Here is a 27,005-nt window from a genome sequence, read left to right as displayed (position 1 = left end):
GGTAATAGCTACACGATCGTGACAGTGCAACCGAGTCATGTTTGGTGGAGATGTTGAGTTACTCTTTTGCAATTATTTGCAGACAAGGACTTTTATTCACCTCTTTGATGACTGTAACCCGGCAGAATTGGTTTGCTGTAGCATCTGTCCTAGAGCACACATTAGCAACTCTGAAGAGACTAAAGCCCCACCTTGCAGAAGCCTTTCTGAAGTCGGATAACGTTGGGTGTTATCACACCGCTTTTCTGTTGCTCTCCTTACCAAGCGTTGGGAAGTGCAGCGGAGTTAGAGTTGCACGCTATGACTTTAGTGAGCCACAGGCGGGAAAAGATGTATGTGACCGTCGGATGGCCTCAATAAAGAGACTAGGCGATTTGTGAACGAGGGAAACGATGTGGTAACGGCAGCTTCTATGAAGGCAGCGATCGCGTCTCAAGGCGGCGTGAAGGGTTGCTATGCGTCGGTCTGCAAGGTACAAACTACTTTGTAGACGATGCAAAAACACACTATGACAGGCGCACAGTCCCTGAACAACTTTTCCTACGAGGGAGGAGGACTGAGGGCATGGCGGGAATATAACATTGGACCTGGAAAATTCTTCACCCCAGCTACGCTGGCACGGTTGGGTACTCCACAGGGAGCAAAAGATCTTAACATTGTAGTGCCATTTGGAAGACCAAACGAGGAAGTGGAAGACAGCGGTGAGACCTGTAGCACCATCTCCTGTTGAACCCAGCCCCTCTCGGCCAGATCCCACCACCCAGTTTGAAGAGGAAGAAGATGAAGACAGGGTCCCATTTGCTTGCCCCGCGGAAGGATGCATCAAATTGTACCGGTCATTTGCTGCTTTGCAGAGGCATCTCGGTGTGGGGAAGCACCTTATACGACTTGAACGTGAGACCTTATATGACCAGGTCAAACGCAAATGGGCAGAAACCCGCCAGTCCTTGGCTGGTGGATATCTTTAGTCTGTGCCTACATCCTCGGCTGCAGGCGCTGCCGACCAACCTGACTATCAAAACGTGCCTTCTGCAGAGGAAGGATGGACCCTCAAAAAGGTCAGAAATGCCGTAAACATCTCCGAAAATGTGAGAAACTATTAACGGGAGGTGTTCCTGCTGGGGGAAGAGACAGGCCACAAGGCTAACCCGGGAGATGTAGCAACGCGCATGAAGGGGTTGACTTCGGTTACCTGTTAGGTATTCATGAAATCAATGCATTAATTTTTACCAGGAGATAATACTTTTAACCTTCAGCAGTTCCAAGTAGTTTTTCTGTTTGTTTATGTTTAGACAAATGGGTTTCTTTGTAATGTGTAAATGATTATCTCAAGTTTGTCTTTGAGTAACACAGTTTGTAATATATAGATTTAGAAGCTGTAACAGTTATTGCCAGTTTTCTTTATAGGGCAAGGCTATGAGAGATAGACAAAAGACAGTTCACGGTTTGTCCTTTCGGGCTCTCTGGCACTTAGTCCTATCCACGGACTATGCCCCTTATTGAGACTGGAATGGAAATGGTAGGTTTGAAGTTTCATTTGCTGCTGAATCACTAAATTACCATCTTACAAGTACATGTACATGCAGTGCATTTGCATAAAAATGCTTTTTTTTATCATTACTTGAAAATGTCTTAAGTAGCTTGCAAGTATGCTTAGACAGCAGATGCAAATTTGTGAGCTAGAGTTGGTTATTTATTTATTTATGTATTTGTTTTCTACTTATTCTGTATATTAAGATCACTTAGCAAAAGTATTTTTTATTGGCTAGTCAGAATGCATTTTGAAATTTTGTTACTTTGTCAGTTTAGAGGTAATTTTTTATACATTTCATATCTGAGATTGCGTCCATTTCTTTTTCTACTGACAGAAAGAACATGATAAATTGTGTGATTTAATAGTAGCACTGGTAAGTTATGTTTACTCAAGATGGGTGATATCATTATTAAGTACATTGAATTTTCACAATAATTTGCAACTTACATGTACATGTAACACTGTGTTTTCATAGCAGTACTGGTGTGCATTGTACAGTTGTATTGGTTTTGTTCAAAATTGACTGTGCGTACCTCTATAACCACAGGTTTTAAGTAGCAGCCAAACCATTGTGCAGTTGAACCCCGCTATTTTGAGTTCTCAGGGGAAACAAATAATACATGACTGTAGTTTGAAAGAGCCAGAGTTCAAGATAGCTGATAGTAAATGAATGAAGAGCAAATCCAAGGGAAACAGTTTTGAGTTTGAAATAATGGGGAATTAAAAATAACCAAGTTTGAATTACCAGGGTCCAACTATTTAATTTGATATTTACTTGCAAAAAGATAGTATATAATAACTCATTAGAAATACTGTGTTTTGTCAGTGGTCATCTGGGAGACACTGACAAATCATTCTATTTTGCGATAACTGAGTTCAGTTATTGTTTTATCATTCGATTACCAAGTTTGTTTTTAAAATATTTAAATCACTCTCTGAAAGCTCAGAGTTGGGCGCAGTGGCCTCATGGTTAGGGCATTTCTCTCTGGATTGAGCAGTCTGGGTTCAATCCCTGGCTGGGGATATTGTGTTGTGTTCTCCTAGTCGCTTTATGCTGTAGAAACTGGGATGAGCTCTGGCCTGATGGGCCACTTGGTTCATATGCAGACTTTACTGAAAGTTCAGGGAAGCAATCTGCTATTTGTCACCTGAGAGTGTGGTTACAATTATTCATGAGCAGACCATTATTTGTACGCAGTAATTTGCCTGTCACATGGGTTCTGGGCCAATGAAAAGGAAGAGAAAAACTACATTGTATGATAAATGTAATTGTTCATGTAATGATTTTAGCTAATAAGGATATTTACATATATATACACTATGTGATTAAAAGCATAGCATGACCTAATTTGAATTAATCATAAATGGCTGTTTAAAAGCTCATTTATGTTGTAATATATGTCTTTGCTTTAAAAGTTTGAAAACATTTTTAATTGTTTTGGACTACAACCACAGTAATATGAGGTAAACAAGTCCTGAAAAAACCTGATTTACAATTTTTTTGTTTCTGGAAAACAAATTTGTGGCACAGTACACAAAAGTAAGAACCAAAACATTATGCCAATAACTTAATATTTTTGTTGTGGTCACCTTACAGTCAAATCGTATTGAAGACCAAAGAGCTGAATTGCCTGTTCTGTTGAGGCCAGATTCTCGGTATATACCGTCATTGGTTATTGAAAAGATAGACGTCAATCACGAAGCTGAAGAGGTTAGTTTGTTATTTAACATAACCCTTGTACGTGCAGGTGTTTTAACAGGGTCATTCTGTAGTAAAGCTGCATACCATTAGAACTACATTTTCCTCTGCAATTATAGTGGTTCACATCTCAGTTAGCATCCCAGTAAATGGGTCACACCTTAATAGCTCATCTGTTCAGTGCCCTCAGGACTAACATTGTATGGTTCCGGATAATAACCATACCCACCCCAAGGGGGCGGTTGGAAATTCCAAGGGGGATGAGGTCTAAAAAACCCAAAGTTGTAAAGAAAAGAACTCATAACGAGCCAGATGTTCTTAGCAACCAAAAAACAGACCTGGGATCCCGTGGAGATGTAGAACTTTTAGTCCTACATCTCCACGGGATATCCAGTGGCTTACAACATTCCAGTGTAATCATATCCCTGTCAGTGATCGTTTATGTTCCACAAAGCACGTCAAGTTTTGCACGAATGTGTCATAATCCTTAAGTGTGAAATTATATTTACTGTAAGACAATTCCATCATGTCAGAAAGATACAAAACATTTTAATAGTCGGCGATTCGGGAAATCGCGTGACTGACGTGAAGCATTTGGATTAAAAGAAAAAATAACGTTGAAACAATGTGTTTTCTAGGTTGGGGCGCAAACGCTAGTTTAAAACTTAGACTTTTTGATACATTTCTTACTCTTGTAAAGCTATGGAGCACGTATAGATGAAACGTTTTCCCTAATCTCAGTTATCACTGTTATTCAGTAAGCGAAGTGACTATGCCCAGCAGCCCAGAAATGCCCGAGAGTCAGAAATGTTCTCAGATTTTCCGCGGAATGCCTAATTGAAACCTGTTTAGGGTATTCTCTGTCTACATGTTTGTTGCTTAGCGATTCCAAAAATAATCTGAATTTTCTAGTATTCGAATTCGAAGATCATGTGCACCGACACTTTGAAAATCAGTTAATGTTGTGGGCAGTCAGGAAATTATCTCAAAAATTATGTCAAAGCTCTCAAGAGCGATCATCTCGAGTACATGATGTAATTCTTTATGAGAAATGCCGAGCGATTCTGGAGACAGCACGACGGTAAAATCACTATGACAATTTTGTTACATATTCCGAAGCGCTCAGCAACTGTATTGCATGGACTTCAGCCTGAATGAACCAGAAAGGATATGTAACATGTTCCTATAATGTCACGCATGACGGAAAAAATAACTATGACGATTTTGTTACATATCCCGAAGCACTCAGCAACGGTATTGCATGGACTTCAGCCTGGATGAACCAGAAAGGATATGTAACATGTTCCTATAATGTCACGCACAACGGAAAAATAACTGTGGCGATTTTGTTACATATCCCGAAGCACTCAGCAACTGTATTGCATGGACTTCAGCCTGGATGAACCAGAAAGGATATGTAACATGTTCCTCTAATGTCACGCACGACGGAAAAATAACTATGGCTTTTTTGTTACATATCCCGAAGCGCTCAACAACTGTATTGCATGGACTTCAGCCTGGATGAACCAGAAAGGATATGTAACATGTTCCTATAATGTCATGCACGACAGAAAAATCACTATGACGATTTTGTTACATATCCCGAAGTACTCAGCAACGGTATTGCATGGACTTCAGCCTGGGTGAACCAGAAGAGGGTATGTAACATTTTCCTATAATGTCACGCACGACGGAAAAATAACTATGACGATTTTGTTACATATCCCAAAGCGCTCAGCAACTGTATTGCATGGACTTCAGCCTGGGTGAACCAGAAAAGGATATGTAACATGTTCCTATAATGTCACGCACGACGGAAAAATAACTATGACAATTTTGTTACATATCCCGAAGCGCTCAGCAACTGTATTGCATGGACTTCAGCCTGGGTGAACCAGAAAAGGATAAGTAACAGATTCCTATAATGTCACATATGACGGAAAAATCAATATCGTGATTTTGTTACATATCCCGAAGCACTCAGCAACTGTATTGCATGGACTTCAGCCTGGGTGAACCAGAAAAGGATATGTAACATGTTCCTATAATGTCACGCACGACAGAAAATAACTATGACGATTTTGTTACATATCCCGAAGCGCTCAGCAACTGTATTGCATGGACTTCAGCCTGGGTGAACCAGAAAAGGATATGTAACATGTTCCTATAATGTCACGCACGACAGAAAAATAACTATGACGATTTTGTTACATATCCCGAAGCGCTCAGCAACTGTATTGCATGGACTTCAGCCTGGGTGAACCAGAAAAGGATATGTAACATGTTCCTATAATGTCACACACGACGGAAAAATAACTATGACGATTTTGTTACATATCCCGAAGCGCTCAGCAACTGTATTGCATGGACTTCAGCCTGGGTGAACCAGAAAAGGATAAGTAACAGATTCCTATAATGTCACGTACGACGGAAAAATCAATATCGCAATTTTGTTAAATATCCCGAAGCACTCAGCAACTGTATTGCATGGACTTCAGCCTGGGTGAACCAGAAAAGGATATGTAACATGTTCCTATAATGTCATGCACGACGGAAAATAACTATGACGATTTTGTTACATATCCCGAAGCGCTCAGCAACTGTATTGCATGGACTTCAGCCTGGGTGAACCAGAAAAGGATAAGTAACAGATTCCTATAATGTCACGTACGACGGAAAAATCAATATCGCAATTTTGTTAAATATCCCGAAGCACTCAGCAACTGTATTGCATGGACTTCAGCCTGGGTGAACCAGAAAAGGATATGTAACATGTTCCTATAATGTCATGCACGACGGAAAATAACTATGACGATTTTGTTACATATCCCGAAGCGCTCAGCAACTGTATTGCATGGACTTCAGCCTGGGTGAACCAGAAAAGGATATGTAACATGTTCCTATAATGTCACACACGACAGAAAAAATAACTATGACGATTTTGTTACATATCCCGAAGCGCTTAACAACTGTATTGCATGGACTTCAGCCTGGGTGAACCAGAAAAGGATATGTAACATGTTCCTATAATGTCACGCACGACGAAAAATAACTATGACGATTTTGTTACATATCCCGAAGCGCTCAGCAACTGTATTGCATGGACTTCAGCCTGGGTGAACCAGAAAAGGATATGTAACATGTTCCTATAATGTCACGCACGACAGAAAAATAACTATGACGATTTTGTTACATATCCCGAAGCGCTCAGCAACTGTATTGCATGGACTTCAGCCTGGGTGAACCAGAAAAGGATATGTAACATGTTCCTATAATGTCACGCACGACGGAAAAAATAACTGTGACGATTTTGTTACATATCCCGAAGTGCTCAGCAACTGTATTGCATGGACTTCAGCCTGGGTGAACCAGAAAAGGATATGTAACATGTTCCTATAATGTCACACACGACGGAAAAATAACTATGACGATTTTGTTACATATCCCGAAGCGCTCAGCAACTGTATTGCATGGACTTCAGCCTGGGTGAACCAGAAAAGGATAAGTAACAGATTCCTATAATGTCACGTACGACGGAAAAATCAATATCGCAATTTTGTTAAATATCCCGAAGCACTCAGCAACTGTATTGCATGGACTTCAGCCTGGGTGAACCAGAAAAGGATATGTAACATGTTCCTATAATGTCATGCACGACGGAAAATAACTATGACGATTTTGTTACATATCCCGAAGCGCTCAGCAACTGTATTGCATGGACTTCAGCCTGGGTGAACCAGAAAAGGATATGTAACATGTTCCTATAATGTCACACACGACAGAAAAAATAACTATGACGATTTTGTTACATATCCCGAAGCGCTTAACAACTGTATTGCATGGACTTCAGCCTGGGTGAACCAGAAAAGGATATGTAACATGTTCCTATAATGTCATGTATGATGGAAAAATCAATATCACGATTTTGTTACATATCCCGAAGCGCTCAGCAACTGTATTGCATGGACTTCAGCCTGGGTGAACCAGAAAAGGATATGTAACATGTTCCTATAATGTCACGCACGACGGAAAAATAACTATGACAATTTTTTTACATATCCCGAAGTACTCAGTAACTGTATTGCATGGACTTCAGCTTGGATGAACCAGAAAAGGATATGTAACATGTTCGTATGATATGAACGAGCGAGGGAAAAATGACGATTTTGTTGCTGTTTTTGTTTCCTATAGTGTCACGCATTACTGAAAAATATGTGGTTTTTGTAAAATATCCTGTAGCACTCGGTAACGTGGAAATACTGCGAAGACGTTTGCGTGGGAAAACCAGAGCGGATTTATAATATGTGGCTACATGGTGATTTTACTATATATCTGGATTCGTCTTTCAGAAAAACTGGTGTACCATGGACTTCAGTCTAGGGTCTAACCCACGTATGAAAATAGTGATTTAACATTTTAGTAGCTATCTAGTCCCCATACAATCTAAAAGCATGACAATGGGTGTAAGTTATGATATAAATAAAATATTAATCGGAAGACTTAACTTGGTGCGTTTGACTTGTTGAGTTTTGAAGCTGTTGTCTTGATTCAATGCTCTGGGAGGTTGGTCACGGGCAGCGCAAGCTGAAAACACTTTCTGGTTCTCTCCGTCGTTCTTGGGTGAATGAATTCATGTATAAATCAATCGTGGCTGGCGGTTTCGTTTGGTTTTCAACAGCTGTTTTATGGTTTAAGCAAAAACCAATCCACATGTATAGTCAGGGCAGCTCCTTTGTTTCTCTTCCCGTGAAAAGAAAACCCACGCGCCTTCTTTAACTCCTCAAGGCAAATTCGATTGGAAACTGGCTCAATTTCGCACAAATGCGTCAGAGAGACACCATATCTTCTAACTCAGAAGCACATCTCGTTTTGTATCCGTTTTCAACAACCGATGACGGGTTCATTCGAAGTCGAAGTCTTTTTTTTCATATCTGACCGCGCAATATTCCCGCGTTATGAAAATTTATTATAAAATATCAATTATGTGGCCAGATCATATCTGAAAATAACCAGGTTGCTTTTGTACACAATTACTCTCACTGAAAGCAATTATCGCTAACCACAATAGAACCGCAAAAGTCTTGCGATGACAGCAACCTAACAGATAAATGACATCACCCCATAGCAACCGGACCTGGCGAATTTTTCAGCTTCCGGTTAGCTCTGGCTCGTGATGACTAAAACTGGAATTTCCAGAGGGATGGGGGGTTCAAACCAAAAATCTTTCTGAGGGGGAAGGGGAGGTGTGGATATTTCCTAGTAAGTAACACATTTGCAGCTTTTTCCCAACATTGTTCTCAGGTTATCCCATCAATTCACTGATGCAGAGATGATTTACAGGCATTTGCACCAGCAACCTCCCCATCATGTCACATTTTAGCACTTCTAACAATGTTATGTACCTTTCATCTTTATTGTTGAAGGCATTGTGCCATAATTGTTAATGTGCTGAACTCTGGATTACATGGTCCGGGTTCAAGCCCTGGTGAGGGTCACTGAAATGTGTTCAAGACACTTAACTCTTACAGTGACCATGGGTATGAATGGATTTCAGACTAATACTAGCATCCCATCCAAATGGAAGTACATTGTAAAAAGATTTCTGGTCCTTCATGGTGTCAAAACCTTGGATACATGTAAGGGACATCCTGATGGGCAACTAGGCTCAAACATGGATTTGTCTTCATTGGGAGCATGGGAAATAGTGATTTTCATTCTTGATGACAAATGTTCATTATGTACATGCAATTTACATGTTCTTGTACTGGGAGTTGTTGTGCCGTAATGGTTATTATTCTGGACTCCAGACCAAGTGTTCTGAGTTATGAGCCCTGGCTGGGGTCATTGTGTTATGCCCTCTGGCAACACACTTACTTTCACAGTGCCTCTCTCTGTCTAGGTGTAGCAATGGGTACCAGGCAATTTAATGCTGGGGCTAACCCTGTGATATACTTACATTCCATCCAGGGGGAAGCAGAAATACTCCTTATCTAGATTCATGTTATAAAAACTAGAGAAACATGTGCAGTAAGCACTGGCCTGATGGGCCACTAGGCTCTGACACAGACCTACATGCATACTGATATGTTTTTAAATCACAATTCAGAGTGATATTTCAAAAGAAGAAGAAGAAACTGATCCAGAAGAGGAGAAAGAGGATACAATGCCGAGAGATCTTGACCCTGTCAGAGAGGTACATGACATAGCTTAAGACTACTGCATTTGATAGCCTGTACATTTCAGACTGTATACATGTATTCCAAAATAATTCCATTTAAAAATAAGCAAGCACATTGAACATACCATTGTTAGTTTTATGGAGCTAATATTGGTCAAATTCCAAGACCTCATGATCAACAGTCTCAGCCAGATCATCATCAGTGAGTTTGACCTTTGATGTTCATAGATTTGTTAATTTTAGCCATGTTTTATCAACATCCCCTATGCTTTGCAGGTGTTGGCGGCAGGTGGACCTTATCCTTTAGTGGTTCTGCCTGTTGGGGGTGAATACTGGTTGGAAGGAAGTAACCATTCTAACATTAATGGCCACAATTTCAAGCATCTTGACTGCAAGATTGAGACAAGTAATGTCATCCAGAGTTACAGGAGGGATTTCATTGGAAAGGTTTGCTTTCAAAGACTTTGTTGCTTGATTAGATTATGTCCTCTGTGGTTTTGTTTGATAAAACAAGTCTAAATTAGAAATTTGGTAATTACATGTACATGTAGCTTTGAGTTTAGCTTTTATTGGAAATTATTTACTTTAATTTGAAATTGTGCTTCACTTGTCAAGTGAGATGTTTGTGGCTTAAGGTATAATTTAAAGACAGTCATCTAACAATGACATGCTGTACAATACGTCAAGAGATTTCCCTGGGTTTTTGGTTTCTGAGGTGACCTTTGATATGCCTATAATTATGTCTTATTTTTCATGTACTAAGTGGACACTCTGGTTCATGTTCTTTTGACTCAGCACAGCCATGCAAGTGTCATCTTCATGTACATGTCTGAATCAAAATACAGTATAGTTGTGACACTGCATTTTCAAAATTAACCAACATCGTAAGAGGGCTCAGTACAATGCACATGTTTTATCATAATTACAATAATTTCATTGGTTTGTTGACACTTCAGGAACATCTGAATTTCATTTGTGATGATGAGAAACTTGGTCCTGTTATCTTGTCTGTAAAGCAAGAGATTGAAAAGCTGGATGGCTGTGACACACAAGGATTTATCAGAGTTATTTTAAGGTACAGCTGTACATTGAGCCTTTTGTTGATTTATTAATTGTCATGTAGCTCACACCCTTTTGATGACATGCATCTTTTTAGTTTGCATCACAGACAAGATCACTAGTTACTGGATTTTGTCTGGGAACTGTTTGTAAGTGCCATTAAATAGACTTCTACTATACAGAATCATACTAGCAAGCAAAAGGAGGGGGAAGGAGTGGAATATGACAGGGTCTGAGTGCTCATTAGGGTACTTGTTCACAGCCAGATTTACCTGCAGTTGAATCTGTTTCAATTGACATAGGCTAGCAACTTTTGTAATGCATTACAAAAAATGCTGTTAGTTTTTCAGTCACAGACTGCATGTGCCTATGTATAGTACAAACCAAAAAAATTAAATATTACACATAATTCAATGACAAGTTTTCTTATTAATTGTTACTTATAATAATTATTACTGTGTAATTAAAATTAAGCTGTGGACAATTGTTTGTTTTCATTGTACTTAACAGAACAACTGAAAAGACTATTGCAGACTCCCTGCCAATAGAAAATCTATCTGAAAATCCCAGTCCAAGGGAGATTACTAAGGTAAGTAATATACCCTGGAACAGCTCTGTGTAAATTATCTAAAACGCTGTTGTATATTCATTACTTATATGTTTTTTCCTTTGTGACCTGTTGGGGTTCATTCAGGTAAAAGCTGTAATCTATGTTGCTGTGAGTGTGTTCAGTAAATTTCATCTCAGATGATGTCAAAATGTAGTAAGAAAAAAAGTGACACAGGAGGCAATTAACCAAGTCACTGATGTTCTTATCACATTTTCATGTTTTCTGTGATGGATTACTGGACAGATGCAGTCTGCAACATGGACTCTATTTGTTTTATAGAATAAAGAAACTGGAAAATGTTAATGATGTCATCCATGTGTCTGGTCTCCAATTGATCATAAGTAAGAACCAATCAAAATGCAAGAATAATTTGACATATATATTTAAAAGAGGAATCTTAACAGCGAAGGTTTGGACAAGAGGTACCAAAATTCCCTTAAAATAAATGTTCACTAAAAGAATGTCAAATTTTACTTTTTTTTGACGCTTTTGAGGGCTGAGCTTGAACACAGTTAATTTAACAAGGTTAGCTCTGTGGTTTTAGCTTATTTATAACATGCAGTGTGTACATGTTGTGTGTTTGTAAGCAGTTTGTGTTAATTCCTTTCAGTATCTTCTTGGGGAGGATGCAGACAATGTGGATCAATTTCAAGTTTTGGCTCATCCTAAGGTACATAATTATCATAATCGCACTAGACATTGTAATGCAGTTATATTGAATTTAATGTAGAGTCAACAACAAGGAGGACCATGGAGGAAACGATCCATATATTGTAAAATCCTGACCAAGAAAGCACCAATCAGAATGCTCAGATTTACCTCAAGACCACCTTGCCATATAAAAAAGAGTAATATTGGTAACCTCCTGTTCAATATCTCCTGACGTCCACACATTTGTTTTGTATTCATAGTCTTTCACTGTTGACACTTTGTACTACATGGAAAGAAAAACCATCTATGATATTGTAATATAATGTTCAATCTGCAGTTCACAAGCTCTGGTATTTCCTCAAATTAACTATGGACCCTTTTAGCGATATGTCAAACATTTTGAATTCTGTTGTTTCAAATATCTATTATTGGATGCTCAGGGGGCATATTAGTATGTATTTACCTCCTGAGCATCCCATAATAGCTATTTGAAACAATGGAATTCAAAATGGCCACCATATCGCCAAGAAAGGTCCACTGACTGTATGCACCAATGTTACTCACTAAATATTTAAATCTAAGTACACTGTAAAGAACACTGTAGTTATAACAGCGTTTTAGTATCATGTATCACATTTACATGTACATTTACATGTTTAGCGACTCAAGTAACTCAAAACTTTTCCTTTATTCAAATTAGGAATGTTCCTTCCATGATTTTATTCTACCTGTCAGTTTTCAGTTTGCCTTTTCTTACTGTCTATGTTTTCTTTTGTGAATCTCAGGCATCAGAACTGATTGTAAAGTATGATGAACACAACTTATCAAATTCATTCAAGTTTGGAGTGATCTACCAGAAATATGGACAGGTAATGATTCACAATTTTACAAACAGTGTTAATAAATGTTAGCAAATATATGGTGAAATGAAAAAAAAAAAGAAAATTATGAACAACATAATTGTGACAACTTTGGTGTGTTTTTTTTTGAGTTACAGCAATATGATTTTAAACCAATCAGCATGTGTATTTTTTCCATAAAAGTTTGGGAGAACTTGATAAAACTATGCAAACCCTTGCCTATCGACTTCTGACTTGTGTTCCCACAGCATTTCTCACTCTCCCAAACTTCCACTCGTGTTTCTACAACTGCGTGGAAACATGGAAATTTTTTCTATTTATTAGATAGTCCTGTTGCAGAAGTTATATGTGCAAAACAGGTGTGACATCAGTCACTCTATGTAATAATTTGTGTGTTGTGCATAATTTCAGACAACAGAAGAGGAGTATTTTTGCAATCAAACTCACAGTGCAGGCATGAATGAGTTCCTTGAGTTGTTAGGTGACAAGGTGTCTCTGAAAAACTTCAAAGGGTAAGCTGTGAATTATGTTGAAATGTTTCTACATGTCCATGTGCATGTATGCATTTTATCTCTTATGTAAAATTTTGTAACACAGTGAAACATCTGATGGATTATGGTATATAGCATGTAACAATGGAGAGTAAACTCACGTTCTTTATTCCCTTCTGTCTTGTTTTCACTTTAAGTTTCCAAATAGAAATTAGTGCATTATTTACGTAGGCTTTTTTATAAATATGATAATCATATACCACGACTGATCAATTAGTACCAGAATTGGTTATAACTCTTTAACATACATATAAATACTTTGTATTAGTTACATATTCTGTCGTGTTGGTTACAGATCTTTCCTTTATAGTCAGTGTTAATTAAGATTTCACTCAGTGCAATTCCTTGCGTTATTTTTTCCAGGTTTAATGGAGGCCTGGATGTGAAGCATGGCCAAACAGGAGAAACGTCTATTCACACAGTCTTGGATTCTAAGTAAGAACTACCGGTACTTGTATCTCTAAGAGTGCTCTCTGAAATCCTTCATTTAATATTTCTTAATAGCAGAGCTCCAGCAGCCCAAAAGGCCGCCAAGTGGAGCCCCATACTCATAGAAATCTGTGAATCGCTTTTCTCGTGGTAAAAATGGCCAGCAATATTGCTTGTGGGTGACACCGCGGAAATACGTTTTTTGACGTCACCGTAACTGGTCAGTGGTCATCACCATCAGGCTGTGCTGTCCTTCGATCGATCGATCAGTTCTCCCAGATCAGTATTTTGGTTCGTTTTAAGGTCGAAAATATCCTTGATACTTCTCGTTATTGGTGAGTTTGACGTCCTTAAATGGGTTTTTAATACTCAAACAATGTTCCGGTAATGAATAGGGGTACAGGGGAGTCATTTTGTGTTGGGTAATGTGTAGTTTGCTGACTCGAGCCTGGATCGTGTTGCTTCAGTCGCCCTCGCCTCAGAATTGTCGAAAACAACGATGGGTATCCAGCAAAGCAGAAGATTGGTTCTGTATGAAGCTTTTGCAAGGATTTTGAAGACTAGTTGGATTAAAAGTGTAATTTGCATGAAGTGGTTAAGGTACATGTGAGTCGGGACCGTTTTATTCACACTCACTTTGCGCCGACATGTGGTGCTTGTTCACTTAGGCCCGGTTCATACGTCGCATTTCTGCCGTGTCGAATTCAATTCAATTAAGTGCGGCAGAAATGCGACTGTGGATTCATACGTCGCACTTGTGTCGCACTTAATTCAGAATTTATACCGTCGGGTATGTCGGCCAGCGGAAAATGTTTTAAACGTGGAGTATTCAATATGGTGGACGAAAGGACTGAGCGACGAAGGACTTTAATTTTGCTAAAAATTGTCCGCCAATGGAACAAGAAGAAGAAGGCTGACAACGCAGCAGTATGTGTTGCAATATGCTCAGGTTGCATTGGGTCGAGAATGGCCAAGTTTCTTCTTTTTCTTTGGCGGGAACACATTTACGCATGCTCAATACATTAAGATAATGTATGCATTAGATTCGACACGGCAGAAATTCGACGTCTGAATCGGTGTCGCATTTCTGTCGGATAATGCGACAAGACCAGTCGAACGTGCGGCAGAAATGCGGCAGCCGATTCAGACGTCGAATTTCTGTCGAATTTAATTCGTTGAATTGAATTCGACACGGCAGAAATGCGACGTATGAACCGGGCCTTAGATTATATTTCGCAACGCGTCAAAGAAACTTTGATAAGAATTTGTCTTTAAAGACTGGGTTGTTTGGCGTTTCTATCACCTTTCTGACTTTCTGCGCCTTTTGGAACAGGTGAAATAATTTTTTTGTACCAGCCGTTTGCTGTCAGAATAAAACATTTGTTCATTTCATTCACAAGATATTTCTCTATCATTAAAGATTGTTTGAGCCTACATTTATATATAATGGTGGCGTTTGCGAAGGGAGTAGAAATCGAAAATATTGTGATTTGCTGGCCGTAGCGAACGCTGGAAATACTGAAAACATTCAAGACCGCTCAATATGTTCGGTTCATAGACAATTTTTCCTCGCTTGAGGTCTTTTTTGTTTACGTCGATTACATGTTGATAGTACGTGGAAATTTTCAAGACCGTTTCCTTGTACATATATGCACAGGTAACTAAATATTTTAAAATGCCCAAACACCTGAATTTGTTTACACGAAACCGCTTCCACTTATGGGATGTGGTCAAGTTTCACATCTTTTGATGCTGAAAAGACATTCAACATTTCAGAGAGGCAGTAATCAACTCTTCAAATTATGAAACCCACTAGTTTATTTTGTTTACTCAGTCATTTGAAGCTTTTTGATTTCTATTTCCCTATCTTACACGCGCAGTGTATCAACTGATATAAATAATTGACTGTTGTTGTTTTTCCTTTCATTTAATTTAATTCAGATGAGCTTTGCTCGATCACTACAAAATAATTTTTACATTGTATGTGCTTAGTGAATCAGACATGTACATATCACGTGCTTTGAATCAATATGAAATTAATTATGATCCCTTTAGTCATAATATTGTATCATCCTCCCTTCTGTAAGATTCTTACTTAACTTGTAACTACTTTATTACAAGACATTATAGCACCTGATGGCAATAAATTATATAATTATATGTATTTATTTTTTTTCCTGTGATATTTGACTAACAAGTGGGTTTGTTTATGTCACTGTGTCTCTGAATTGGCTTACTGTCGTCTACAAACCATTGGTAATATATCTTCGCTACATCCAACTCAGATACTAGACACAAAAGCATGTATTAAAGAACAGATACATTTCTTACAAATTAATATTCATTGCATTTAGTTCATCACTTAAGTTCTACAACATTGCTTTTCTCCAGTGAGAAATTTTGTGCAAAATCTGAAGTTGTAAGTTGCAAAAACAAGTTCCGTCAGTAGTTGCGAATCACTTAAAATCAGGCTTTGGTACTGTAAACTGAATGGCAGAAAGCGAGGAAATTAGAAATTGTCTCAAATACACAAGTGATAAAAGAGATAAACTTGACTGAAATCTACAGACTCCTTTTTTTAGGTTTAGGGTTAAGGTTAGGCCTAAGGGACAAGGTGGGAGGTGCAGTGGCCTTGTGGTTAGTGCGCTCAGCAATGGATCGAGCGGTCCATGTTTGAGCCCTTGTCAAGGACATTGTGTTGTGTTTTTGGGCAAGACACTTTTACTCTCACGGTACCTCTCTCCACAAAGGTGTACATATGGGTACTGGTGAATATAATGCTGGGGGTAACCCTGTGATCGACTAGCATCCTATCCGGCAGGGGGTAGTAGAAATACTCCTAGTCCGTTCATGCTACAGAACCCAAGATAAGTCTGGCCTGATGGGCCACTTGGACAAGGTACTGCATCAGTGGGGGAAGAGACAGCGGAGTCAGAACCTCCCACTTCCCATACCCTGTTCTCCCACTTCCCATACCTCTATCTCTTGACTCCCACCCTTGTTTGTCCTACTCCTGACCCCTGTAAATTAAGAGACTCAAAACACATCTTAGTCATTTAGCTGCACACCCCTTGGGCATTTCCTTTTCCTTCGTTTTCAGCCTTGCTACTCTTACCCATGTCTTTCAAGTGAATGACCTATGACATAACCACTGTCAAAGGGTTTCATTTTGGGCCTCATTTTGAGCCCAAGGGTAAATTTTTCTTTGCCCGTCGGCCTAGAAGTCTCTAAAGACACTAAATGAAAGTCAAGTAACATTTTCAGTTCTTGTTTTTGAAAGTATTTGAAGCCTTAATGAATGACAAAAATTAGCATTTTGCATTTCTCTCTGGATTCCTGCCCCTATTCTCCCGGGCTCCTGCCCCATATTCTCCCAGGCTCCAGCCCCCTGCCTCTCCCCACCATCAACAGATGGCTGAATGTTCAGGAGAGGAGTTGTCATATGGAGAGCATTGGTCAGTGTTCTCTCAGTTGGTGTTTTTACAGCATTGGTGTTGTGGAAATCATCCATGGACAGTATCGAAAAGGATTTTTGCTGAGCCAAAATAGAAAAAAATGTACAATAGAAGAAGTTTTTTATTGGGAAATCCAGATAATAGTAATATGTAAACAAATATTAATCTTAGAAAGTTATACAGAGTCTCAGGCTCTAAGGTAATGTGGTCAGAAATTATCTGGGTGGCCTTACAATCAGAAGATTGCTGTGTGAATACAGAGGGGATAACCTATTTATAACTAAAAATGAAATTCATTCATTGAGTTTTAATTGGAAGTTGTTATTACCCAGATTTTATGGTATTTTTATTGTCTTGCAATAATATATGCATGTATTTTTAATTACCCTTTTAACAGCTTTGTATTCCATGTCTTCTGCCATCTTAAGATAATCAGATGTCATGTACTTGTGGTTTTTTCTAATAGCTAAATAGCTTTTTTTCTAAACTCTAATAGCTATGCAACTAGTTTAAAATAATTTTCACACTTTAGAGGCGCTAAAAGCAAAATACAGAACTGCAACAATTCGAAATTATGACAAGAAACAAAGAAACAATAATAAACATGAAAATTTAAAATTTTATTTTCGCCAGCCTTAAGCTTACTGAAGTACAGTATAATTAAAATTGGATATTTTATGATAAAACATACCTCGGTGAATTCTTCCCCGAGTTGAGGCCAGATTTTGAACCCTTTTAGGGATTCAGTCCTACACTTGTTACACCAACGTGTTTCAAGATTTATACGAAGCACTGCTTCGATTTCGGCCCACTTGGTCCATAATTCGGTAATACCGAGTGGAGACAGGATGACCGGGTTTACTTACGCGAGTGCCCCCAATCGAACAAGTGGACGAACACGAGCATGTCTTCCCGACGAATTTGATCGAAATGCCGTTGACATACCGATTCACACGGTTCAAGCCCATCAATTCAACAAACTTGAGAAGTTGATGTCCTCAGAACACCGCTACAGCAACACAAAAGCTGCTTAGTTTTAGCCTTAGCGCACATCGTAACGTAAATTGCCACTGGCTCGCCGCTTGCGAGCATGAACTCTCACGAAACAACAACAATTTCACACCGTGTGCAAGTTCAGTTTGGCTTTGGCACAATATATAATATTAACTGAGAACTATCCAACAAATGAGCGGAGTTTAAAAGCTAAGTTTAAAGTGTGCGCTCTAAGTTTTGTATCTTTTTGACTGTCGACAAGACTCGCTGCGAAAACAATGTAAAAGTTGCAGGCATTTTGTAGTTTTGTTAAGGTGTACCGCTGACCAGCAAAATACTGTATCGCGCCCCAAAAAACGTATTTCCGCGGTGTCCTTGTGGGTGCATATGCTTCACAATGTCGCAACATGGCGGCGATACTCCAGCTAATAAGTTGACCGAGACCACAGGCGGCCCAGACGTTGAATACGATTAATACGTGACATTATGCTGTTGGCGATTGCGTTACAATTTTAGCCGTTTATAAGACAATGTATGACAATGCTTCGAGAGGCACGGGACATTGGTCAGTTACTCGTTGCCATCTCTCGCTGCAGTTAACAGTGCTTTTAGGCGCTAAATTCAGCTGGACATTGTTTGCTCCTTGTATTTTTGCAGTTAACAGTGCTTTTAGGCGCTAATTTCAGTTAACACCTCGGCACGGTGCAATTTTCATGATCAAAAAATGCCCCGTGCCTCTCGACGGTTGGAGGCGACTTTGTCACGATGGCGAGGTCGTTAAGCTAGAAATTCAAATCCTGTGCCCAAGATAATCGGTTACGGATCGAGACGGAGCAGAAATGGAAAGCAAGAGCTTGAAAACCACCGATTCTCGGGCAGTTAAGATAAACTTTGCAACCTTGGGAGAAGGCGAATGGGAAGAAGAGTTATCGACGGCTGCCATGAGGCAATTTTGACGAGATTAGACCATTTTTGTGGAATTTACGGAGCTTTGAGTGCGGGCCGTCGGGCTAGTGGGTCGCCAGCCTTTCGTTTCTCTTTAGGGGAAGCAAACCGCCAGAAAGTAAAACTCGCCTAAATGGCTCTAAACCACCTCCAGGAACCCAGATTCATCAAAATAACGCAATGCAAACACAAGGTAAGTTATTTTATTCAAATTATTTTCTACACGTAGCATTTAGAGTAATTTTCGAAGCATTCTCATACATTGTCTTATAAACGGCTAAAATTGTAACGCAATCGCCAACAGCATAATGTCACGTATTAATCGTATTCAACGTCTGGGCCGCCTGTGCCGAGACATGTTCATAATTACGTAGCCTTGGTTTACAGCGTACATCTTTGATATTGGTCATCCATGCTATGATCAATTCACACCTGTCAAAACAGGGTATCTGCTGATCAGTATCACGTGACCATATCGCGGATTCAAGTTTTGAGCTCATGGATATCACGTGCTTTCTTAAAGTTGACCGCCAACCAAGTACTGGTTTTTCAATTTAGATCGCGGGCTCAAGCCGGATTTACTTACTGTTTAATCAGCGCAGGGTTGTTTTGAAGCCGGTTAATATTAACCCAGGATTAAAAGTTAACCAAAATATGTATTTTTCTTGTGTAAAAATGTTTTTCACCGTTCATCTTTTGTGTAGTTTGAGATTATTCAAACTCAGACGGCCAAACAATATGAATAGAAAACCTCACTGCAAAGTTAAAAAAACTCAAAAATTTTCGCTTATCCTGGGTTAGCTTAATCTGGTTTTCAACAACCCGGTTCAGGAGCTCTGTTTTTAGGCTTGGCTAAGTCTATATATTAGTTTATTATATATGTCTGAATTTAATGGAATGGCAGAGAAAACGTCGTGTGAGCCAATCACCTTTTGGAATGGCTTTGGTTTTGTTTTCAAATAACTACAAATGCATTTTCATTGTGACAGACTGGAGTACACTACTCAGGGTTTTTGCAACTACTTGTTAAGCTTGCCTATTTCCTGGGCATTTACAAGAAATCGCATTTTATCCCATTTTACTTTTACTTACCATTCCCATTTTTACTATCGATTTTTGCTGGTGTAATGTTGTGCGGTACTTTGTCTTTGGTCATGTGGCATGCTTGAATACCACTTATTAACATGTTTATATCATGGCTTTTTATTTTTCATTGCAGAGAGATAATGTTTCACGTCTCAACACTCCTACCGTACAGTAGTGGGGACAACCAACAGGTATGGAGAAAAAACTTGAATGTTCTAAATAATCAGTGTCAATGAAATTCAAGTTTAGCTTTAAAAGGAAGTGTTACCGATATGTTAGTTTATCATCGTTTTCCTGATGAACTCAGTGTTAGCGTCTCCGTTTTCTTGCTGACAAGCACATTCGTTTACACTTGGATAATTCACCGTTTATTCTAAATAATGATGGTTTCATTTCTCTTTGCAATATCATTCTGTGAATTTTAAAGCAAATCTGTGACGAGAACAAGTGCAGTTATCAACTAGGAGATATTATTTTGATTTCTCAGCAAATTCCCAGAACTGAATTCAGTTAGAAGAATTGGAATCTGAACTAAAAGGCTTGAACTTGTGTACCTAATGGTTACATGTATGTTGTAGATTTACCGATCTTGTTTTTGTTCTCTTTCAAGGTTCAAAGAAAGAGGCACATCGGCAATGATATTGTTGCTATAGTTTTCCAGGTAAGTTTCTCTCAGTGTTCTAGTTATTTAAATGACTATGAGAGCAAGTAAGCCATTTTTGGCAGACGTTTGTGGAAACATTCGAATTGTTTCCGATTCTTTTTCTAACATAAATAAGGTAAAGCCATGCCAGTTGTCAGACCAGCATTAGCTAGTTTGCTCCCTTACAAATTTATGTTCTCGAAAGTTTTTTTTCACAGCCTCAGTTAACAACTGGAAGAATATTTTTCTTAGAGAAGGATAAAAGCTGGGTCTGTATTTTCTTGTTGAAGGCACATGCACATTGCGGTGTAGGAGAATTCAGTGATGGATAGGTCTTCATTTTCTTTAACAAGCAATTTTGTGATTGCCTTTAGGATGAGAACACGCCATTTTCACCAGTTTCTATCCGCTCGCATTTTCTACACGTCTTCATAGTAGTACAAGTCGAGGAACCAAACACCAGCAACACGAGATACAAGGTGTGGTATATGTTTTGAAATTCAAATGCGTCTTTTCCCCAGTTCAGGGTTTGTTGAACAACATTCTCTTGTTTTGGTGCTGGGCGTTGTTCCTGAGTGGACTGATTCTATGAATTAGAAGAAATAATTTAAGTCCTAGTGTTCTATCACGAATGCCATTCCTTTTTAAGCTACGCAACTTACTGGCTGTGTGCAATGGCGGTAGCTTTTTCGTTTATTCGATGTATCTGTGAAGAAGATTTACATAATTTACTAGTCGACAAGTAGGTTAATATCAAAACTATTAGATCATGACTCGAGAGATTTATGTCACGCAAAAGAAAGCTCGCGCTCATTATCTAATTGTTTTTAGTGATGTCTGAATGAGGGTCAACTTCCACATACTCTGTATCTCACCAACCGACCAACCAAATGATCTTGGTAATTCGATTGTGTGAAGCTAGTTTATTTAGTTCAAAAATTGTTGATGTCATTCTAGGTGTCCGTGACAGCTCGTGAAGATGTTCCTCATTTTGGGCCCAAACTACCAAATCCTGCAATTTTTAAAAAAGGTTTGTCACTGCGATGTTGCACGATTTTTCCGTTCAAACATTTTTTCCAACCCTCATTGTCTGTCCTTCCTGGTGTCCTCCTTCATTCCCTTATTAAAACCAAATGTTGAGCTTCCTGTCATGATGAGCATCATTTGGTCGTTTGTAGGGCCCTGAATTTCGCAAGTTCTTGTTGACCAAACTGATAAATGCAGAGCTGTCAGCTTACAACAGTGCAGAGTTCGCCAAATTAGCGGTGAGTCTAATAATATTCTAATCTTATTAAGTACCCGTACGCCGTTTACATGTTACTTATTTTTTGTCTATGTATTTTTTCAGGACCGAACACGCTCCACTCTACTTCGAGGATTAGCTAAAGATTTACTTGAAAAGAATGCTTTGATTCTTGATGCTGTGGGGGAGGAGGTGGTAAGGCTCTAGCTAGGGATTGTTATTATGATCAACGTCTGATATCTCCTTATTATGTAAATACAATGCCGAGAAACAAGCTGATGAGAGTAAATAATATCATCAACTAGAGGATGTCTTAATGCCATATCACCAATCTTTAATTGTGTGTGTGTATCTGGCTTTAGACTCCACGGAGGAGCAACAAGATATCGAAAATCAGGAATGCGTTACGTAAAGGCAGCCCTGTTAGTCGCACCTTTTCTATGAGAGAGCCACGTGTTACTAAATCAGATGACGTGGACTCCGATGACAGCCTTCCTAAGACCTGGGCCAAGAGGGTGAGCAAGAAAACCTATGCAATGCTTTTCTCTGTTAATTTCACTGTCATCTCGCTTCCTTTTTTTCCGTCGTGTTCATGTAACGCAATAGCTTTAGTGCGTTGGAACCCCGTTAACACGGGCCATGAAAATGTAGCCGTATTAACGGGGTGACTGTAAGGTGGAGTTCCACTGCACTACCTTTTAAAGAAATTCATGGAGAATCTCGAGCTTGTTGTAAATGGCAGCATATAAGAGCTTTACACGTTGTTCAATGTGTTTTCACAATTATTTCAGTCGTTTTGTGTCTCCCAGTGAGCAATGTGGTCACGAACGGTGTAAACATGTGGCCGAAACTTATTATGCAAGTATTACTGCTGAAACATCTTTTGAATCGGATGCTAGACAGTAAGCAAAGTGCTTTGTACTAGAACAGCTTGAACCGCTCTCAACCTCTGGGTCACACTCAGTCGGTTTCCTTACTGCGCCTCATAATTGCCTTCCTGAACCCTCATCATTGATGTAGAGGTGATGTGATTTTTATTCCCATTTAGGCGAAGGAAAGACGAAAATCTGCACAAGGTCTGCTAGCGCCCAGGAAGGCTCCTAAGCCACCAAAGAAGTAAGTCGAGTCAATAAGTGTAGCTGGACAGACACTAATAAAAGTAGAGAAACAGAGCAGTTATTTAACTTTTAAAACTGCCTATTGCCGTCCGTAAAGGTGATAGCAAGTGTAACAGTCTCATACCGGGAACATCGATGTCATGTAATTCTCGAGAAAGAGATTTTTACCCTGTGATTTCCAAAAGCTATCCACATCTATTTTCTCAATACATTGTTAATCAAACAGGTGATGAGAATACCGAAATTAATCGCTTAGTTTCTCTTGATACACCACTAGATTCTCAGAAATGAACGACAGCTTACATACAAACACTGTTAAAAGCAATTTTGAAAAAGAATTGATGTCAGTCTTCTCCAATTGTTCCCTGTGTTTTAGTTGTTGTGTATCTGTCGATATCTTACCTGTGTATGCATTTGTTTTCAGCCTTGAGCAGCCTCAGGGCCGCTGTAAGAGTATGGAGTCGCTTCTCATCCAAGAGCAGAACAAAAGCAGCCCTGTGTTTTACGCGGCAGACGATTCCAGTTCTGAATCGAACACGTCCGAGATGTCTCGACATCGTGACGAGGAAGCTCATTCTCCGAGGAAACATAACACACGTTCACGGACGCCAGAGCCACGGAAAGAAAAGATTTCGGATTCTGCAGGATCACCTCGACTATCGTCGAATATGCCCCAGAACATGACTCATGCGCAGTCAGTGCCTATACTAGAAGGTTATGATCGTACCTATAGGACTCCTTCTCGAGTGCTCGACAAATCACCACTTTCACGAGTATCTTACGAGGGAAGCTCTCCAGGAGAATACCAAGTTCGGTATGTCGGCGGATACCGTTCGGGGCCCGAAGATGAGTCGGACGAGCCAATTAGACTTACGACGTACGATCGGTCTCCGACTTGTCACCGAAGGGGCTCGGACACGCCGGACAGCGTGGATGTTGGTAGAATTGAAGGCTACACTCAGTCAAGCTCAATTGCGACCGAAAGCAGCACATCTTCTATACATTACGTTCGCAAATCCCGAGAAGAAAGAAAGGAGCGTGACATACCGACAAGCTCGCCTTATCTCCGAAGAAAAGCGCAAGATATCCCTACTGTCAATACACAGTCTGCGTCCGCAGCGGGCTCGAGTCCAGTTCCTGTACAAAAGCAGAAGAAAACCGCCATCGTTTCGCCCTTGTTTGATGTGTCAGAATCAAACAGGCCACGCTCTGTTCCACCTGGCCTTATGATGTTTGATCCAACAGACCCTGAGTCCGAGAGAGTGGAACAGGTCAGTAACTTGAACCCGCATTATCCCGCCCCTTGCTTTCCTCTTAACAATTTTATATTTTTCGTCTATTGTAGTGATTAAGTTTCACGTGTTGAAAAAAGTATCACTGCTTCTTCTCAGGTGTTTGACGAACGACCGCCATCACTGCCCAAACTAGACACCGGCAGCGCTTTAAACTCGACTGAAGATTTGTCCTCTACTGGTGAGTATAGTTTAGTGGGATTGCTGACGTACTTGGCTAACTAGTTCATTGATTGTGTTACGTTAAACAAACGTGGTATTCAAAATTACTCGTAGCTATAAAAACCACTTTCTTGTACACCGCTAGCATCAACAGGTTTTCGTTAACTTTTATTGCTGGTTTATCAACGGAAATAATTGAAACTGTACTGTTTTTTTTATTGATTACAACGTTTTGAGATAGTTTGACGCCTTAGCATTTATGCAGTCAATTTTTAACTCTTGGTTTCGCATTGATTTTCAGCATTTTCCTTCAGACAAATGGAAATGTTTAAAAACGAGATATCAAGGCTCAAGTGTGAAAAGCTTGACCTGGCTCGACAGAACGTGGTAAGTTGTTATCTAGTGACCGAGAGTTATATCAGTGATATTTAATTGGATGTGCATGCAAATATGATGAAACTGGTATGGTAGAATCACATGAATGAATGTACTATGAGAGATCCCAGCTTAGCAGCGACGAGAAAGACTGAAATTACTTAATTTCGCAATTCGTGGAGGGTAAGGAAGTATTCTCATAGGAACCAAAACCCTACAGAAATTTCTGATTTAATATCACATTTGTCCGTGGTTTCCTTACAGGTGACATTGTTTTTATGATCTTTACTCTTAGTCATCGTAAAAAATGGATTATGAGGCAATTGTTGAATTCGGTCTCCTCCAGTAATTACTTATTTACTCAAGGGTATTTCATTGTGAACTTAGAGCTTGCATATTTCTTTAGTTACTGCAGCGTGAACACCGCGCCATCAAAGACGCAGCCATGCAGCAGACCGCTGACTTGTACCAAGCCCGCTGTGAAATAGCTCGACTAAGATCTCTATTGCCAAGTGAGAATGTACCCCCAAGGGACTCCTCCGCGATAGAAGCTGTCACGGTACGAGAGGGGAATATCTCTCCTAAGAGCAGTATGTCTCGAAGAGAAGTCACGACAGGAGTTTACGTTAGGGAAAGAGAAGAAACTGGAGAGATTCCTACAAGGACTTCTTATCGGGCTACGCGTCTTTGAAAGTCACGAAAACACCTTTTACATACACTAGAATTCTTCACGATAAAACGAATTCCCGAACATAGTTAAGAAACACAATCGTAGTCCCTCCATTAAGTGACTTTGTTGTAAACACACTGTAAGATACATACATGGATGTTTATTCTGTTAAGTACCCCATGGTGTGTTGTAGTATCGCGACTTCTAGGAATGTCATTATTTTTCTGTGAAAGTCTGTTGTTAGATCCACTTAGTGCGGTGAAAATCTACGAGATGATAATTCACAGTCTAAATGCTGTTTTTTATTCAAAATGTAATCAATGTACCTTAAGGGTTTTCAATGAATGTCCTTTTTTCTAAATGCGTTTACAAACTTAGCAGAGGAGTTTCCGAGTCTCGGTTCAGACGTCGAACGTATCGTGAGTCAAACCGAACTTAGTGGAAATTAATTAGCGAGCCTAACTGTCATTGGTTTTACTCATTAGTGAGAAATGTCACAAGATAGAGAGATAAATCTAAGGAACGAGGCTTGGGAATGGGTGAAACTGATTGCTATCAAACACAGCTATGCGTTTGGAAAGAGAATTCACTGCTTGTGTGTGTCAGGAAAGAAAAGTTTTGAAAATCTGTCATGTTGTTGCCATGTAAAACATATTGAAAAATAATGAATACTTCATAAATACAATCAATCAATTTCATCTTCCAGCAAATGGGTTTTATTCGTTCAAGAACGCTGTATGTGGTCGTGCATTTAACAAATGGAACCAAAATTGGAAGCTTGCTAAAAAGGTTTTTTTAATTATCGGAATAATTGTTTGTGTTCATTTATCAAAATGGATGATTTAATGCTTGCAAGGGCCTTGTATTTCTCATTCGAAGCAATTTTACTCAAATTTTCATATGATCTGCTTTCCAATTGTGGTTTGAATTCTCTCTTGCGGGATTTTCAAGTTGCATTTTAAAGCTTATAACTCTTCCCTTGTTGGAAACAAATTTTGTCTCTAGGAGATGCATAATGAAGTTTTAGATACTGTCTGTAGATAAAAAATGCGCAGCCCCGGCAAGAAAAGCTAAATTATCAATATATTTTAAAATCTCATTCACACAGTGGAGTGAGTGGTTACGTTTTGAAATCATTACCATGTAAAATATATTACCAATTTACAACGATATAGACATGTAGTTACACGCAATTTAAGCTGACGTTTTTGTATTGCAAAGAATTACAAAATAGATTTATTTATGATAATTAAGTTCTAGTCGTTAAAATAATTATTTAGGTGAGCTAAACTCGTTTTTTGGTACGATAGTTATATAGTTTTGCTGTTACGTTCTATAAATTTAGGTTCTCGTTAAATAGAAGAAAAAAAAAACTTACATGTCTAAATCACTTGCTGTGCATTAATGTTACTATTTATGATCATTCAATAAAGAGAACGAGCTTTAGTTAAA

General features: G+C 39.2%; 2 pseudogenes across 1 annotated transcript; both read left to right on the top strand.

Annotated features, from left to right (window-relative positions):
• Nucleotides 1-37: 37 nt before the first annotated feature.
• Nucleotides 38-968, top strand: LOC149116674 (uncharacterized; annotated as a pseudogene).
• Nucleotides 794-27,005, top strand: LOC110054407 (uncharacterized; annotated as a pseudogene). The gene is made up of 24 exons (XR_016205435.1): nucleotides 794-1,058; nucleotides 1,408-1,519; nucleotides 1,869-1,907; nucleotides 3,132-3,245; nucleotides 9,340-9,426; nucleotides 9,688-9,858; nucleotides 10,368-10,486; nucleotides 10,981-11,059; nucleotides 11,691-11,750; nucleotides 12,517-12,600; nucleotides 13,003-13,103; nucleotides 13,506-13,577; nucleotides 20,184-20,241; nucleotides 20,661-20,711; nucleotides 21,068-21,172; nucleotides 21,651-21,723; nucleotides 21,852-21,958; nucleotides 22,042-22,131; nucleotides 22,299-22,451; nucleotides 22,985-23,052; nucleotides 23,479-24,325; nucleotides 24,446-24,527; nucleotides 24,810-24,895; nucleotides 25,290-27,005. The product of XR_016205435.1 is annotated as an uncharacterized LOC110054407 (transcript).

This window comes from Orbicella faveolata, unplaced genomic scaffold (genome assembly GCF_042242905.1).
Source record: "Orbicella faveolata isolate gen_17 unplaced genomic scaffold, um_ofav_v1 contig_12, whole genome shotgun sequence".
Classification (NCBI taxonomy): domain Eukaryota; kingdom Metazoa; phylum Cnidaria; class Anthozoa; order Scleractinia; family Merulinidae; genus Orbicella; species Orbicella faveolata.
The sequence above is the reverse complement of the archived record's forward strand: the minus strand, read 5'-3'. Positions and strand labels throughout refer to the sequence as shown.